Here is a 16,596-nt window from a genome sequence, read left to right as displayed (position 1 = left end):
ACTTGGAAAATACAAAAAAGGCTTAAATACGAAGCATATGAATGTAGAATTTTTCCTTATTTTAATAAAAATAGGTATTTTCTTCTCAAGAAACAGAGATTATGATGTTGGAAGAAACACAGAAAGCAAAGAGATTACTCATTCTGAAGCTCTCCAACGGCCACCAAAATGACAAGTACAAAGCCTACTAACTTCAAAAAGTCCAAATTTACCATCCACAGAACTATTCTAGACAAGACTAACCCAAAGATGGCTGAAGCTTTAAGGATGACTTCACAGCAACTGATACATAAGAAACACAGACCACAAAGTATCCCAGGTTATCCAATGTGGGATAGATTAATATTCCAAAGTCTGAAAATCTTTTCTCAAACTGAATGCTACATTGACCATTTTATACTCTTCTCCACTTTGAGATGTGAAAATATGCTGCAGAACCATATGTATTAAGAATTTGTTCAACCAGGTTGGAGAAGTGGACAGATTTGTGGTACAAAAGATTCACTGTGTTGACTATTAGTTCAGAATCCCCATAAAATAAGATGTCTTGGACAAGGCATCAAAGCTTGCATTGGAAAGAATGATCTACCTATGCCATCAGAGCAAAGTGAGAGCAAGTAGATGAACTATTGAGCTGTCAAGCAAATCATCCCTCAACAAAAAGAAGATTAAAACCATAGAAACGAGACTCGGACTCGGCAAGGGTGACTCGAGTAGGGACTTGGCAAAAGAACTTGGCGAAGACTCGGCAGGACTCGGCAGAGTGAAAAACCCAAGAAATTTAGAGATTTTCACGGATTTAAAACTTGTTTCATGCACCTTTTATTTGATAAACCTTAAAGGCACAATAACATCATCAAATAGAAACTAATTTGATCACATACACAAGTATACATCGATCACATAAGTATAAACGCAAATTGTAGCTGAAGGAAATAGCAAACTTAGATATATAAATATTGTCAAATGTATACAAAACTCATGGAATATAAAATCCATGACATCAAATGTTCCACACAAATATCAAAACAATAACTACAAGTCTATGGCTCAAAGAAGCAAGCATTCCTCCTACGAAGGCATCTAAAGTAGGTTTTGGATGATTCAACAAACATAGTCTTTGTTCGTGACTCCATGCCACCCTCACCAACATTAGTTGTGCCTGTCTCACCAACATCAGTTGTGCATGTGTCTACTCATGCTCTGCCATGGCTACAACCTCAAGCTCTCTATTTGCTTGGTCAACCCAATCAAGGTCCTTGTCACTAAAGATAGGATCCATAGACTCAGCAATCCACACAAGGTGTTAGATGTGAGAAAAACCCAATGATAGAAGGGGTGCGGGGAAACGTACTTGCGTTTCCTTGTGAGTTGAAAGTGGGGGTTCGGGGGCTATGGCCCTGAAAAAAAAAATTAGGACAAAACGTCAAAAAAAATTATTTTTTGTCAATTTTTTGCCATTTCTTGAGATTAAAAAAAAATTGAGTTTGGCCAATTCAAAGCATAAGGACTCACCGAGTCCGTGAGTTCCTGGACTCACCAAGACTCGGACAAGTCTAAGTCCGACCCCCTGAGACTTGCCTAGAGTCACCCAACTCGAGACTCGTCGAGTCCTGGTGAGTCCAAGAACTATGATTAAAACAAATGAAGCCCCTGTGTACCCATCTAATCCCAATGTTGTGGTAGAGAACCACCCATTTTTGACCAATCCTGAAAGTGAAGAATCCACTACAAACAAAAAACCAAGGTGACCTTTGGAAACTGCATTTCAAAATGAGACTCGAGACATTGCCAATCAACACCTAGCAAGAAGTATTTATGCAAATGGGTTGGCTTTAAATGCTGTTCACTCACCATATTAACAAGAAATGGTGAAAAAATTTGATGAAGCTCCAAAAGGGTACAAGAGACAAATTTATGAGAAGGTGCATGGCACCTTATTGGAAAAAGAGGTCGAGCTCATCATTGAAACCCATAAGATATTCATGGGTTGACACAAAGGTGTCCATTGTTTCCAACGGATGGAAAAATGCTAAAAATCAACCCTTGATCAATGGCATAGCAATGTACCCTAATGTAGCAAAGTTTTTGAAAGACGGATTGTGAGGGACTCATTGAAAATGGCCAATTTATTGCTAATATTCTCATCTCAGCCATTGAGGAAGTCAAACACCATAACATTGATCAAGTCAAAATGAACAATGCAAAAAAAGTGTAGAATTGTTAAGCTATTGTTTGAGGAACGCTATTCACACATCTTTTGGACACCTTGTGTGGTTCACTCTCTCAACCTTATGCTACAAGAGATTGGGAATAAAAGTGATTGAATCAAAGTGTTGAATATAAAGGCTAAGGAGATCCAAATATTCGTCACCAAACACCACCTGTCGCAAAGAATATTTAGATCATTTTCAAATTGGAGCTATTGAAGGTAAGTGAACTAGTACATACTTTATATTTTAGACTTTTAGTTTTACTTTAACTGATTGAGAATTTCATTTTTTAAAAGTTAGTTACTTTTAGTGGTAATTTGATTGTGTATTCTGAATCTCTAACACAAGTGTCTTGAGACAACTTGTGAATTTGCTTTGGTAATTTGATTGAACAGGTTGTTGAGACCCATTTCATCTCTAATGAGACAACTTGTGAAAGTTTGAGAGGTACTCATGGTAATCAGCCAACTAAATCTATATGAAAGTGAAGCGACATTAAGAGGGCAACAAATATTACATGGATGATCCTAGATGACTCTACCTGGAATCATGTGGAGTATCTCCTTAGTTTCACCAAGCCCATTTTGAGCATGATTCATTATACTAACTTGAACAAGTCTTGCTTGCAAGAGATATATGATAGCATGGATTCAATCATTAAAGAGATGATGACTATTGTAAATGTGAAAAAGCAAGGCCCTAAAAAAAACTTTCTTCAAACAAGTGCACACAATTATTGAAGAACGATAGAACACAATGACCACTCTAATACATCTTTGTGCCTTTGCATTGAGTCCAAAATACTATAGTGCTGATATTCTTTTTGTGCCACTTAGGATTGCCCCATCTAGAGATTTTGAAGCTGCTGAAGGCTAAAAGGTAACATTTCGTAGACTATTCCTAATCCTAATTTGCAAGATCTAGTCATCAATGAGTTCATTAATTTTATAGTCAAATGGTCCAAGCATAGAGGCTCTTCGTGATAAGTTCAAGAAGGATGCTCACAATTGGGGATACTTCCATGGCCAACAATTCCAACACCTACAACCCTTCACAATCAAAGTTCAATCATGAGTTCAATAAATTTTTACTTTTGATCTATAAAGTGTCATTTATAGTTTTTTTAATTTTTTGTTTTATAATGTGTCTACTTTGTCTTCATAGGTTGTTAGTTCACCTACATTTGAGAGGAATTGGAACACATACTCTTTCATCCTCTTAGTAAAGCACAATAAATTTCACTCAAAAAAAGTAAAGAACTTAGAGTATATGCATTCCAACATGCATCTCCTTTCACACAAACAACATGGCTACAAGGAAGGATGCACAAAGTTGTGGGATACAGAGCCAAAGCATACTGACTCGGATATTTCCACTTCCCAACATTTTGCATTTGAGGAGTTCAAAAGCAAGCTCACTTTTGGCAATGGCATTGGTTGCACTTCTTAAAGTTAAAATCTTCCTACATCATCTGATATCAATGATGATGATAATATTGATGATTCAGAAAATCCATTGAACCATTAAATATAATTGTTGAACTTGATATTATAATTTTAATATTAAACCTGAATTTCAACAATGAATATCTTATAATATTTATAATTAATGTTTTACATGGCATTCAGGTTTATGGTAGTTTTGTTGTTTATATGATATTCTAATCTATTCTAATCTTAATTCTCACATTATATATATATATATATATATATATATATATATATATATATATATATATTTACTTTTTTTTGTACGAACAAACTCAAAATGAATGCAACCCAAAAAGAAATTGTTGGATCCATGCTAAATTTGGTATCATAGGTTTGAAGAACCAAGACCACCCACATATTTGAGTCACCGTCGAAAAATATAGTTTTCTTTCATTGAAATCAATTCTCTATTTTTCTTCTTGTTTTGTTTTTAAGTTTTTTGAGGCAAATAATCAATCTCTCGACATATTAAGGATAAAAATAGCAATGGCCAAGGGGGGATGTAATGCTCTTTGAAAATCTGCTTATTTCTAGCCTTCTAGATCAGTTAAAAAGTATATCTAGGCACAATGTATTTGAAAAGATAGACAAAAATCATCTCCTTGTAAGCTTTCCTCATTCTTTTTGGCAAATCAATTGCTTTAGAAAGAGTTGAGAGCACACCTTGCAAGTTGAAATTTGCCTATGAGGAAGATCCAAACCTCTTTTTAGCAAAGCTGCAATTGATAAGAAGGTAGTTCTTCTTCTCTTTGTTGTTCTTAAAGAAAGTGCATCTATTAGGACCTGTAAGATTTATTTATCCAAGATTGGGCCAATAATTGGAAGTTCTGATTCAAAATCCATAAGAAAAAAATCCTCTTAGGAATAGCTGCCTTGCATTAGATGTGCTTTCAATTAGTCATACAAGGGAAGGCTCCTCTCAAAAAGAGTATAGCCTTTGTACATAGAATATTTTCCCAAACCTCTAATGTTGCCCCAAATGAGATAATCTTCATATGTTGGGTCAATAGAATTCTTCTTTCCATTCAAAGTTGAAAAGAGAGCGAATCCTGCATAAGATTTAGAGGGATATCAAGATCCTAAGGAGACTTGATCCTAGGCACCAAGCTACACTCCTTCACTTAATTAAGAAATGTAAAGTAATTAGAATTTAGGCAATCTCCTAGGGGGCAAGTTATCTTAGGCTTGAAATGATCCATGATCTTGTCCTCAATGAAGCATATAAGAGAGCCATTGCTAGACATCCAAGAAATACACTTTAAGATAAGATCCAAGGATTTCAATTAGGCCATATTTGAGTCTACTTAAGAGAGCTATAGCTGAGAGATCATCTCATTAACTGCCAATGGTAATTTTTAGAGACAAGAGTAGTCCACCACTTTTCTTAATTTGTTATCATTCTCCATACTAATTTACTTGCCAAAACATTTTGATGTTCCTATATGCCAATCAGGTTACTCAATCCGAGCCCCATTATTTTTTACTTCTTGTAACTTGTTCCTATTTGACCTACTGGAACTTTCTTTTGCTCCATTTTATTCTTAATACCTTTGGTGGCACAAATAATGCTCATTTGGTATATGAGACGAGGAGAGAACACAAAATTACTTTCATTTTACCAATAAATTTGTCCCAAAGGCGAGATTTTGGGATCATGCGTAATGACCCTTTCTAGACTTATCCTAGAATTTTCCATAGAATCACAATTGCAAATAAGCAATAGATGAGTTAGGGTTAGAGTTATATCTTTACCAATTAAAATACATATATAACCTGCAACCATAACAATATATATATATATATATAAACAATATGAGCCTTGATTTAGATCCCGCAACCATAACCAAAGATACATATACATATACCTTTTCAATTATTAGGGCTAGATAATAACATGTAATAATCTTAAATCAATATATAGACAATATCTATATCACTCCCTACCATTCAAACACATTACGGTTTGGAGGAAGAAGCATGATAGGTCCATCTGTATCCCTACACTAAGCCCAAGAGTGGACACTCACCTTCTTGGCCCTAGTGGTAGGTACATTGGACATCCACTCGGGGTGGTCTACCTAGTGGGGTGCTTGTACCTACATTCCCTATCCATGCCTTAAGGTCAATAATCAATCATTGTAGAGTTGGAAAGGAGATTGTAATAGGGGGCCTCTTAATCATCCTATCTAAGCCCAAGTGCGGATCTTTGGCCTCTTGGCCCCAGTGGCAAGTGCACATGGACATCCACTCGGGGTGGCCTACTTAGATGGCAATCTCATAATTACCCCTCTTCCTTACACCTCCTCCCATCCCTACATGATTGGGGTTTACAAACAGATTCATAATCGGACATATGCATTTAATATTCAACATATATGTATGAGAGATTACATCATAAATGCTGATTAATAGTGCATAGGCTAAATATATACTACAGTCTACAATAGTAATTGTTAATATGATTAATAGTAATCGGTTTAGCTAAAATCTGATCTTGATTGTGTCTCTGTTACTTACACGTTTTCTTCACTCCTTTCGCTGATTGCTTTAATTATTTGGAGTCGATGACCCTCCTTTAAGTCAGGTATCCACCTTCTTTTATACCTTTTATTGAGTGTTGGGTCATTACTCTTCAATTTACAGAGATATGACCCTTCAAGAGGCGCTGTTCTTTCCAAGCATTATGTAATATTTAATTTATTATTTCCTTTGTATTATATTTGGAATTGGACTTGCTTAATTCTTTTTTATTTATTCTCATTTCTGCTCTTATCTACCTTATTTCCCAATTCCACTGACCTCAGAATTCTAATTCCTCATTTCTACTCCATCCTTTTCTAATATGACTGCAAATCCCTAATATATATTTCTGCTCTCATTCTGTTCTTATTCTGCTTTGCCCTTCTCTAACTCAGAATGATTTTTCCTGTATTGCTTTTCCATTCCTTCCCCATCAAGTGGGGTTTGAGCTCCTATTTATATGTTTAATTTGGGAAAAGATACACCCGATGCCTTTCCACTTAGTCAGCCTAATTGTTATGTAATTAATTCTGGCCGTCCTTATTTGCTGGTAATTAATTCTTGGTCGTCCCTCAATTCATTCTTTAATTATTCCTTGGCACTATTTATTTTTTTATATTGGGTCGGCCCCATGTATAAATAGCTGTTTATCCCAGTCAGCCCTTGTTTTGAAAGGCTAGGGTACTCTCTTGACTGGGTCTGCCCTAGCTATTTTCCAAGTTTTCACACTGCAATATAAATATTTAGTAAAGCAGCAATAATTATCAAGCTGCAATTTCTGTTTATAATTTCTGCTAACCCTAGTTTGGTGGGGCATGACATCATGAATGAGACAAGGATACCCAGATAGTTGAATAACAACTCATTACTCACTTTGTAACCTAGGATACCTGAAATTTCAGCAGCTTCTCTGTAGGTATGGGAGATATAAACAAAATGACAAGATTTGTTAATGGTGATTTTATTGCCCATTGCCTCAGAGAAAGTGTCAAGAGTAGAAGTGAATCTTCTAGCAATTTGGGGAGTAGCTCTGGCCAACAGAAGAGTGTCAACTACAAACTAGGAGTATTTAAGTTCCATAACTCCATAATATGGGAATGCTGACTATATTTCTTTGAAATATTTACCGTTCCAATTTTCTTCACAAGAGCTCTGCAATATTATATAAAGAGGAGAGGAGACGTCCTTGTCTCAACCCTATAGAAAGATTGAAAATACTTATGGGGCTACCGTTCAAAAGAAGAACTATACATTGAGATTAATCTTCATCCACCTTGCACTGTCCCGTGTTCTTATTTGTAAAAATGGATTATTTTATGCCCACTTGGACTGGGTTACCTGCTTTGTAATTTGTGCTTGACAAGTTGTATGCAGCACTTAATGTCATGCAAGTTGCCTGATTCAACTTTGTCACTTGTACAGCATGAAACTGTTACTTTGGGAAAGAGCATGACAAGAGAGAATAAAGCATGACTATCAAATCAAGGAGCGTCCATGACCAACACATGAAATCATCTTGGAAAGAGGTGGATTCATCCAAAATATTGTGCTGGTTTGGGTATGGTATTGGAAACTACCCATGGTTTCCAATCTTGTATTTGTCTACAAATTAGATGAATGTGTTGGTTTTGGGGAGATGTTGGGGGCAGATGGAAGGCAAAGGTTGTGCTGCCATTTTTTTCCCCAGAAGGAGGGTGCACATGTAACATTATTCTGCCGGATTTCTGTCCCAGATGTCCTCTTGTTGCTCGCAGCTAACATTGCAGATATGACCACGAATGTATGGCTAGGATGCCACTGGTTTGTTCACATGTGGAGCATGTTGGCGGCAATAATGTACATGAAAATAAAACTAGTTAATTAAGTTGTAATTGTCTTGGTTAATTGGCAACCGAGGGGTGGCAATTGCGGTGCGACGGTTGGCACTCGCACCCCCTCGGTATCTTTATAATTCAAGACCTCTCTCATCAATATATTCAGGTCAATCTCTTCTGACTCTGACCAATTAGGCAATAGGATTGCCTTCTTTATTTCACTCTCATACTGTGGATGTGTATGATCTCTATCATCTAATACCTGAGAATGAGGAAAAGTCCACACTTCCTCATGAAATCCACTGACATTCTGGACCACATTCTTCTCTTCACTGCTTGTTCGTCCATCAAGTTAGCCCAATAATCTTCTATGTCAATCTTGTGAGTGAACTTCTCTCCTCTGATCCTTTCGACCTTCTTGTCTAGATCAAATCTTTCTCTTTTCTTGTACGTAGCAAATCGATAGAATGCAAGTTCCTCACTCGCAGTGCTCACAGCTATGGCGGATTGGCAAACCTCTGACGTCTTCCCAACTGAAATAGGGAATGTCATTCCTGTCCTGTGCTTCTCTCTCTGGATAACATCGAACTCTAGAAGCTGTCTCACCACTTCCAACAATATCATTCTGTCGGTTGGATACCTAGGAAGTCTGTAGGGTTCGAATTGAAACCCATGAATCTTGAGGTATGTGAAAGAGGGAAACTGTATATATCACGATCCATATTTTTCTATTAACTTTGTTGCCTCCTTGGACAATCTTCTGTGGATTCCGCCTTGCAGCATCTGTGTGATGTACATAGTGAATGCATCATTCACTCTCTTATAGTCTTCAATTTTGTGCATGCTCAGCTGGGGGTAGCATTCATGACTCTTGAACTGTCCTTGCCCATTCCCGACTTCACCTTTGCATATTAATCCTCTGTATGAAACAAACCGTGCAAGCAGGTACACCAGGCAAGAAGTCATGGCGAATGATTTGGACCGCTCTACATTCCTCAGCTGAAAATCCAGGTTGTCACTTATAATCTTGGACCAATTCACTAGTGTTCCTTTAAGACAACCCTAGATGAAGTAGAACATCTATCCATCAAATATTGCTCCTTGCGGCATCCCCATCGCTTTGTTGAGTAGGAATATCAAATCACTATATTCCTCCTTAAAATCTATGCACATGAGTGTCTTGGGAGTCTTGGAATGATGAGACCTAGGCTCAACATCCACTCTTTTTTAATTAAATTCTTGCATACACCCATCTTCTTCATGTATCTTTCTGCATAATCCTCCTTGGTCACATCCTTCATGTCTGTTCCGCGCGGAATTCCAAACACCTCTGCAATAGCATCCTCAGCAAGGTAGGCGATGACAACGCCCTTAGGAGTCTTAATCATTCTTGTGAGCGAATTGTAACATCTTGCACATTCCAGGATAAGCTCACCGCACTGTATGGACTGTGGAAATCTAACAGCATGGAAAATGCCACTCTTCATAATATTCGCATATGCTGGGGAAGGAACCTGATCTCTGACTCCAAACATCCGACGTTGCATCTGGTCGAAGTCTAGGAAATGCATGTTTGTATCAGCGATCTCCTTCCATCTGGATGAAATCTTAAGCTCTAAATAAAATCCAGTCTCCAACATCTTCAATAGTTCTTTCCTTTCCTTATATCCCGACTTTGACATCGCAACTGTACAAAGCTCGAAGTTAGACTTAGGAAAATAAATAATGTTCTTTTAATAAAATTCCTGACTTTCTAAAGATTTAGCTAATTTAGAGCATGGAGTCAAGAAAATAATCCACACACTTGGTAAATTTTAGCAATTAAGTTCAAAACGTACAACACTAAGGCATGGAAGCCTTCCATAAAATTCATTGAATACCTCCTTATGCTTAGAAAATATGCAAGCTAAAATGCAAAGGAGTATACCGGATTGATGATGACTAAAGAAAGGTGTGAAAGATTGTGTTTTCACACAATGTATGTCTGAACACACCTTCCGCAGTCAACAATGGGGGTCAACAATTCTGAAGACAACCTAAAAATCAGACTTCTAAAACATGTTGTAATCTTCAGAAATGTGCATAAACTTGATTAAAATCAGTTCTAATGATCAAAACAATCATATTCAGAAATGTAAGTATGGCTGGTAAAAAATTTAATTTCTGAGAACAAGTCTGAAAATTGAATACTTCAAACTTACCAGCACCTTGCAAACTAGTCAAAAATCCCTGAAAATGATGAAAAATGGCTAAGGAATCATCTCCAAGCAAAATCGCCAAAATGGTTAGGTGGCTGGAAATGAAAATTTCTGAAGACAACCGCCTAACAATGGAATTTTCAGACTTGCAACAGCGATAAAATGGTCTAAAAAATGCACAGAGAACTCCACAAAATGCCTCCAAATGCAAAATGCCTAAGTTGGAATTGGCTAGGCAATAAAAACTTCAGTCTGAAAATTAATGGCAGCCATTAATGGAGGTCAAAATCTGAAGCAAACCTCAGATCTGAAGCGAATCAGCAGGCTGGAAATGATGGCAGCCACCAAGCATGAATAAAAATCACCAAAATATGGCACCAAATCACCTCCCAAGCAAAATAGAAATTGTCCAATTATGGCGCCAAACTGAAAACCTGAAAATGTTTGTCAATGGCAGCCTTGATCTGCAGCAATGGAGGTCTGGACAGCAAGCAAAATGGTGGAGGAAAAAATCGCCTAAGTCTCCAAACATGAAATTGCCAATTTTCACCAAAAACTGCTAAAGTTTGAAAAAAATCGCCAAACTTAGCAAAATCGAAATTCTGAAACTGGTCTTTAATGGCAGCCAAGAGAAATAGATCAGCAAGCTAGAAAAAATGGAAGAAAATAAATCCTCAATCCCACACTTCACCAAAAACGCCTTGCTAAAATTCACCCAACTTGGAGAAAAATCGCTTTCATGGAGACACCAGGCAGATTTAATAATAAAATAATGCTAAGTCTCCTCTCTTATACTTGCTTTCACCTCTCACTTTCACCACACAAGCAATGTGGGATAAAACACTTGTATAAATACTTGCTTGGTGAAAACCTAACTTGCTTCTAGAAGGTTCAAATATTAAATAATTATTGCAAGTTATTAAATTTTGCTTTTAAAATATTAAATAATCGTTAATCATTATTTAAGAGCAATTAAATGGGGCTTATTTATTAAAAATATTGCAATTTAAATCAAAAATAAGCCTCCAGGGGAAAATCAATATAGGTTGGGATTGAAAAATCCCTTCAAAAATCAAAATTTACCCCATAAGGGAAATTCGACCCATGCTTGGACAAAAATCCATGCATAACTTCATCAAAATGCACACAAAAACCTCCTAGGGGAAAATCGATATGAGCTTGGACAAAAATCCAAACAAAAAACCACTCTTTTTGCAAAAAAATCACCCCCAGGGGAAATTCGATGGCAATCTAGATTGAAAAATCCACACTCCAAACTCACTTAACTTGGAAAAAAACTCCCTGGTGGAATTTCGACCTCAGTCTGGATGAAAATCCGGACTCAAAACTCTTCAAAATATTCCCAATGGAAAATCGATCCTTGTTTGGATGAAAATCCGGACAAAAATCCTTACAAATGCTCTAAGGGGAAAATCGACCTCTGTCTGGATGAAAATCCGGACAAAAATCTACACTTAGTTGTCACAAAAATCCTAGTGGAAAATCGACCCAGGCATGGAATCATCCTCAACGTTGTCCACACTTCAGCCCACACTCCAGTTTGCACTCCTGGTGGAAAATCGATGGCAATCTAGATAAATCCTGACACTTAGCCAAATTTTAGCACTTCCAGGGGAAATTCGACTTGGGTATGGATAAACAGTGGGGGAAAATAGTAGCCAGTATGGATTCCAGGGGAAACCCATGTGTAATATGAATTTTGAGTGGGGGAATGGGTTGGGTAGTCTGGGATGTGAGGGGAAAAACGCCTCTAGCATGGATTTTGACCCTTTAACCCTTGGAATATGACTTTCCCTTAGGATTTTATCATTTTAACCACTCAAAATCACTTTAAAACATTAAATTTAGACTGGACTTAGGCAAATTTTCCAAAAATATGAGCAAAATGCTAGGAAAATATTGGAATAAAGTGCGAAACCAACTTAAATAATACCTTAGGAGCGAGAAAACAACTCCAAAAGGTCTGTGAATACTTTGGCACTTTAAAATCACTGATGCGCGTGTTTAAAAACACGTTAATGCTCGAAAGGTCAAACACTTAGACAAAACTTAGGATCATTAAAATATCAACGTTTTACAACTTGATCCTATAACTTCAAAAACCCTCAACGACACTAGGCATGATCAAAACTCCGAGACTCGAGCACAGGAAACGCAAAATTGCCCACTAAGCAGCCAAAACCCTAACCTAACAACGCAGAAAGCCAGCAAAGAGGGGGTCCCCGTTAGCAATGGGGCGATGTGTGAAAAGGTCACAACAGGACTCCATGAAGCTAGTATTCATAGGTCTCTCTCCATGTAATACTCATAAATCACTAGAATTTTGCAAATGTATTGTAAATGTTCTGTTATTGAGTGTGCTTTGAAGGCTGGGTTTTTTCCCATAAGAATTTCCAAGGATATATCTTGTGCCATGTGTTTTCTTTGTTGAAAAGATTTAGATCTCTAACCTTTTTGCACTACTTCTCTTATGGGAATAAAGTAGGAACTGTTACTTTCCTTTCATTAGTATTAGAGTTTTGTTTTCTAGTTCTTGATATCAGTGATGTTATGAGCTTAGTTCCATTTCACTATCCAAGGGAAATTAATGCAAGATTTTAGCTATTGGATGAAAATATTCCAAATCTAAACTTATAAAAGTGCTCTATGGCATGTCTAATTTTATGGCCATGACCACCTTATCTATTGGAATGAATAGTCTCTTGTGTTAGGACGATACCTTCAACAATATGCATGTTGCGGTAAAAACCAATTTGTTCTTTTGAGATTTGATATTTGACTATGTTTTCCATTCTTTTGGCTATAATTTTGGTGATGTTTGAAACAAGTATCACATTATGAAATTGATCTATACCTTTCAACTTCAATGGCTTGAGCTGCATTTGGGACCAACGCCAAGAAAAAAGAATGTATCCCTCCATGTAGTTGTTAGTGCATTCTCCATTCTTCCACAATTGAAATCAGATCGTCTTTGATAAATTATTAGAAGTCTTGGTGAAAGTTTGCATTGAATAAGAATTCATTTGGACCAAGGGCTTCGTATATTTCAAGTCAAATACAACTTTTTGGTGCATTAAAGGTCATGATTTTGAATGACAAATAGAAAGTCTAGTGTACAATAGAAAGTGTAGTGTCGTACATTGCATTGCATTGCCTTGCAATTTCACACTACACAATGACCTCTTTTAGTTCATGACATAAAAATTATTTATCTTAAAATGCTTACGACAAATGTCATTTGTTTAGCAATTAATTTTGGCTTTTTGAGTCCAAATTCTCCAAACGGGAGTGCTAAGCAGAAATGTCCACACAACATGCTAGTGTCCTACAAGAATTTGTGGTTTCCGTGGCTGTTGGAGCATTACCTTCCCACTATTTCCAAAGGAAACACCTCTAAATGCACATTGAATAAAACCACCCAACTTGCCATTCTGGAAGAGAGAAGTTTAATTTTCATTGCCACAGTCATGCACTCACATTCTTTGCAATCTCTTGAAAAAGCTCAGGGGTTTTCAATGAACAACAAACTCTCTAGTCTATTGCATGTGATCTTATATATGTATTTTAAGTCAACTTAAATGGCATCCAAGGCATAAGTCTTAGAGTGGCTTACTATACTTGCATACTTGTAGCATATTTTCTATAACATTCTTCTTTTGTGTAAGTTATTTAATTGCAAGTGGTATTAGAGCATGATGTAAGGCAAGAAACAAGGTGGACTTTTTTCAATTCAAGAGATCGAATTGTGAAGTACATATCTCTCTAAATTTGGTATTCTTTTCTAATAATTTGGAGGGTGGATCAACGACAAATTGAAACTACAACAATCCCAATTTAAGGTAAGTTGGCAAAGATTTACAAGAGTTATTATGAAATTAGGATTTCCACCAAATTCACCCATAGGGCTGCAAAATCCGAATTTTTTTCTGAAATCTAGAGTGTGAAAAGGGCACATCAATCCACCTAGAGTCTTAACTTGAAGTCATTTAGAGTTGTTTAAAATCCTACAATTGTAGGGTTTTTCATAAATTCACTCTATAGGCTGCAAAAAATAATTAACGGTGTGCACTTTAAAATTTTAATTTTATGCTTAAAATAAACTAAAGCACCCAATCAAAGTTCAGTCAACAAAAAAAAATTGCACCATAACGCCTTAGCATGATAAGACCACAATCTAGAGGTAGAGGCAAGAATTTCTACACACCTAGAGAGAGTTCTAACAAAGAAGATTGGAGTCTAGATCAAATGGGGCCTCAATTAAAATTCCCTCCACATTAGATGAAACAATGGACAAGATTGAAAATGATATACAAGACTCACACGGAAAACTAGCTGTCATGCAAGGAGATTGGTGCAGTCATGGTCTAGTGGGTCCTCAAAGAGAAGAGACCAGATCATGCAACAAGAGTAACACAATGGAAGCAACAACAACACAGAGAAAATGCAAAATCAGATATCCACATCATCATATATTCATTGTAGATCATCCGATAATCATCCGATTACATACAAGCTAACATGCCCAGTTGCAGACTACATGCCAGATTACAATCCATTCGGACCTCTAAGAGGTATCCGAACTACAATTCCATAATCTAGATCATCCTCTTCTTTGAACTACCTTCAAAGGGTCACATACAACAATATAAATACCATCCGGAACATATCCAAGTCGGCCACAAAAGATTACATTTACCAAGAAAGGAAAATGAAACGTGTAAAATAGGTCAGCCCCAACACGCAAAAATCTCATCTGCCAAAAACAAACATGAAGTGCGGACCACAAAGGAAGGTTGGCCAAGGGCTTAAGAAAATCGAGCAAGGCGTCAAATAGATCCGCAAGCCAAGAAATCATTCCGCACGAAAAGAAATCACCAACTAGCCGTTAAGCTCACAAACTACTCTGAAAACCAAGAATAGCCAAACCAAAAGCAATAACTCACCGGAAAAGAATCGAAATGAACTAGAAATCTGGAATGATGATCAAGAACAAGCCTAGAAACCGAAAATCTGATCCACAACGAAAAAGAAACAACTACCGGAACATACTGACAAGAACACAGAAACTACAACACAACTGAACAAGAACAAAAACTAAAAACAAATATATTTTTGGTTGATGCAAGATTGCTCATAGACCGAGGATGCTCCTGCATCAGACACCCCAGGTAGAAAGAGATGTTCCATGAGAGGCAACTCATGAACATCGAAAAGGATTCGAAATATAGACTCTATGCTCATTTCTGATCCAAACATCTTCTTTGTCTGCAAACCTCAACCAGATTTCCTAACTCCTGATTCTCTTTATTTCTCTTTCCTCGCTTCAGCCCTAGACACTGTCTCTGACCTATGCTCTCTTTCTTCTACAACTCTGATTTATTTCTGCCACAAGATTTCATTTGGTCTGCCACCATAACCTTACTACCATCTGGTTCCTTCTCACTATCAAACTTACCTACTAGATCCTTCTGCAAATCCATGCCACCATCCGATGTACCCTCTGCAACCTGCTTCTCAACACTGCAACTTCTCCCTAGACTCAAATTCCTCACTTCCTTATCCTTCTCCCTCAAAGAAGCCAATGTGAACTTCTACCCATCCTTCTCTATGGTGATTAGGTTTCTTCTACAATCATAAATAGCTACTCTATCAAACTGCCGAGGCCTTCCCAACAAAACATGACAAGCACTCATAGACAAAATATCACATAAGACCTCATCCCTAAAAGGTCCAATATTAAAATTCACCAAACACTGCTCTTTTACTTCTATCTTCTGATCATCTTGTAACCAACTTACCTTGTAAGGACAAGAGTGCTTAAGCCTTTTCAAACCAAGCTTCTCTACCATCTCCTCGGATACCAAATTATCAGTACTTCCACTATCTACAATAACCTTACAACACTTACCACTTGATTTACACACAATCCGAAAAAAGATTCTTCCTTTGAGTAGGTCCAGTATCTTCATTGCTCTGCTCCATCAAGACTCTTCTAAACATAAGGGATTCTCCCTGCTCCGGTTCCAACACATTCTCATCAATAACTCTAACTTCATGATCCTCATATGCCACACAATTTCTTGCTATCCCTTGCTTGCACTCAAAAGATCTATGTCTGGTTTCTCCATAGTAAAAACATTTACCCAAGAACTCCCTGTTGCTACTGCCACTCCCTTTTCTCTGTGTCTTTTGATCCGGTTCTTTACTCCACTTAGTGTTTGGTTCTTCTTCAACATTCTGCTTCTCTATACTGCCACTCATCTGCCCTTTATACCACTCCTTTCCTCTAGGGTTATTTTGTTGTCTTCTTTTCACTTTCTCCTCAGCCTTCAAAGCATAT

The 16,596-nt window shown here is 37.1% G+C and overlaps 1 protein-coding gene across 6 annotated transcripts in view; it reads right to left on the bottom strand.

Moving 5' to 3' along the window:
• Nucleotides 1–16,596, bottom strand: part of LOC131060891 (cell cycle checkpoint protein RAD17) — a 206,462-nt gene that overhangs the window by 169,523 nt on the left and 20,343 nt on the right. The gene's annotated exons all lie outside the window — the stretch shown is intronic.

This window comes from Cryptomeria japonica, chromosome 5 (genome assembly GCF_030272615.1).
Source record: "Cryptomeria japonica chromosome 5, Sugi_1.0, whole genome shotgun sequence".
Classification (NCBI taxonomy): domain Eukaryota; kingdom Viridiplantae; phylum Streptophyta; class Pinopsida; order Cupressales; family Cupressaceae; genus Cryptomeria; species Cryptomeria japonica.
This window is presented reverse-complemented; position numbering and strand designations above follow the sequence as displayed.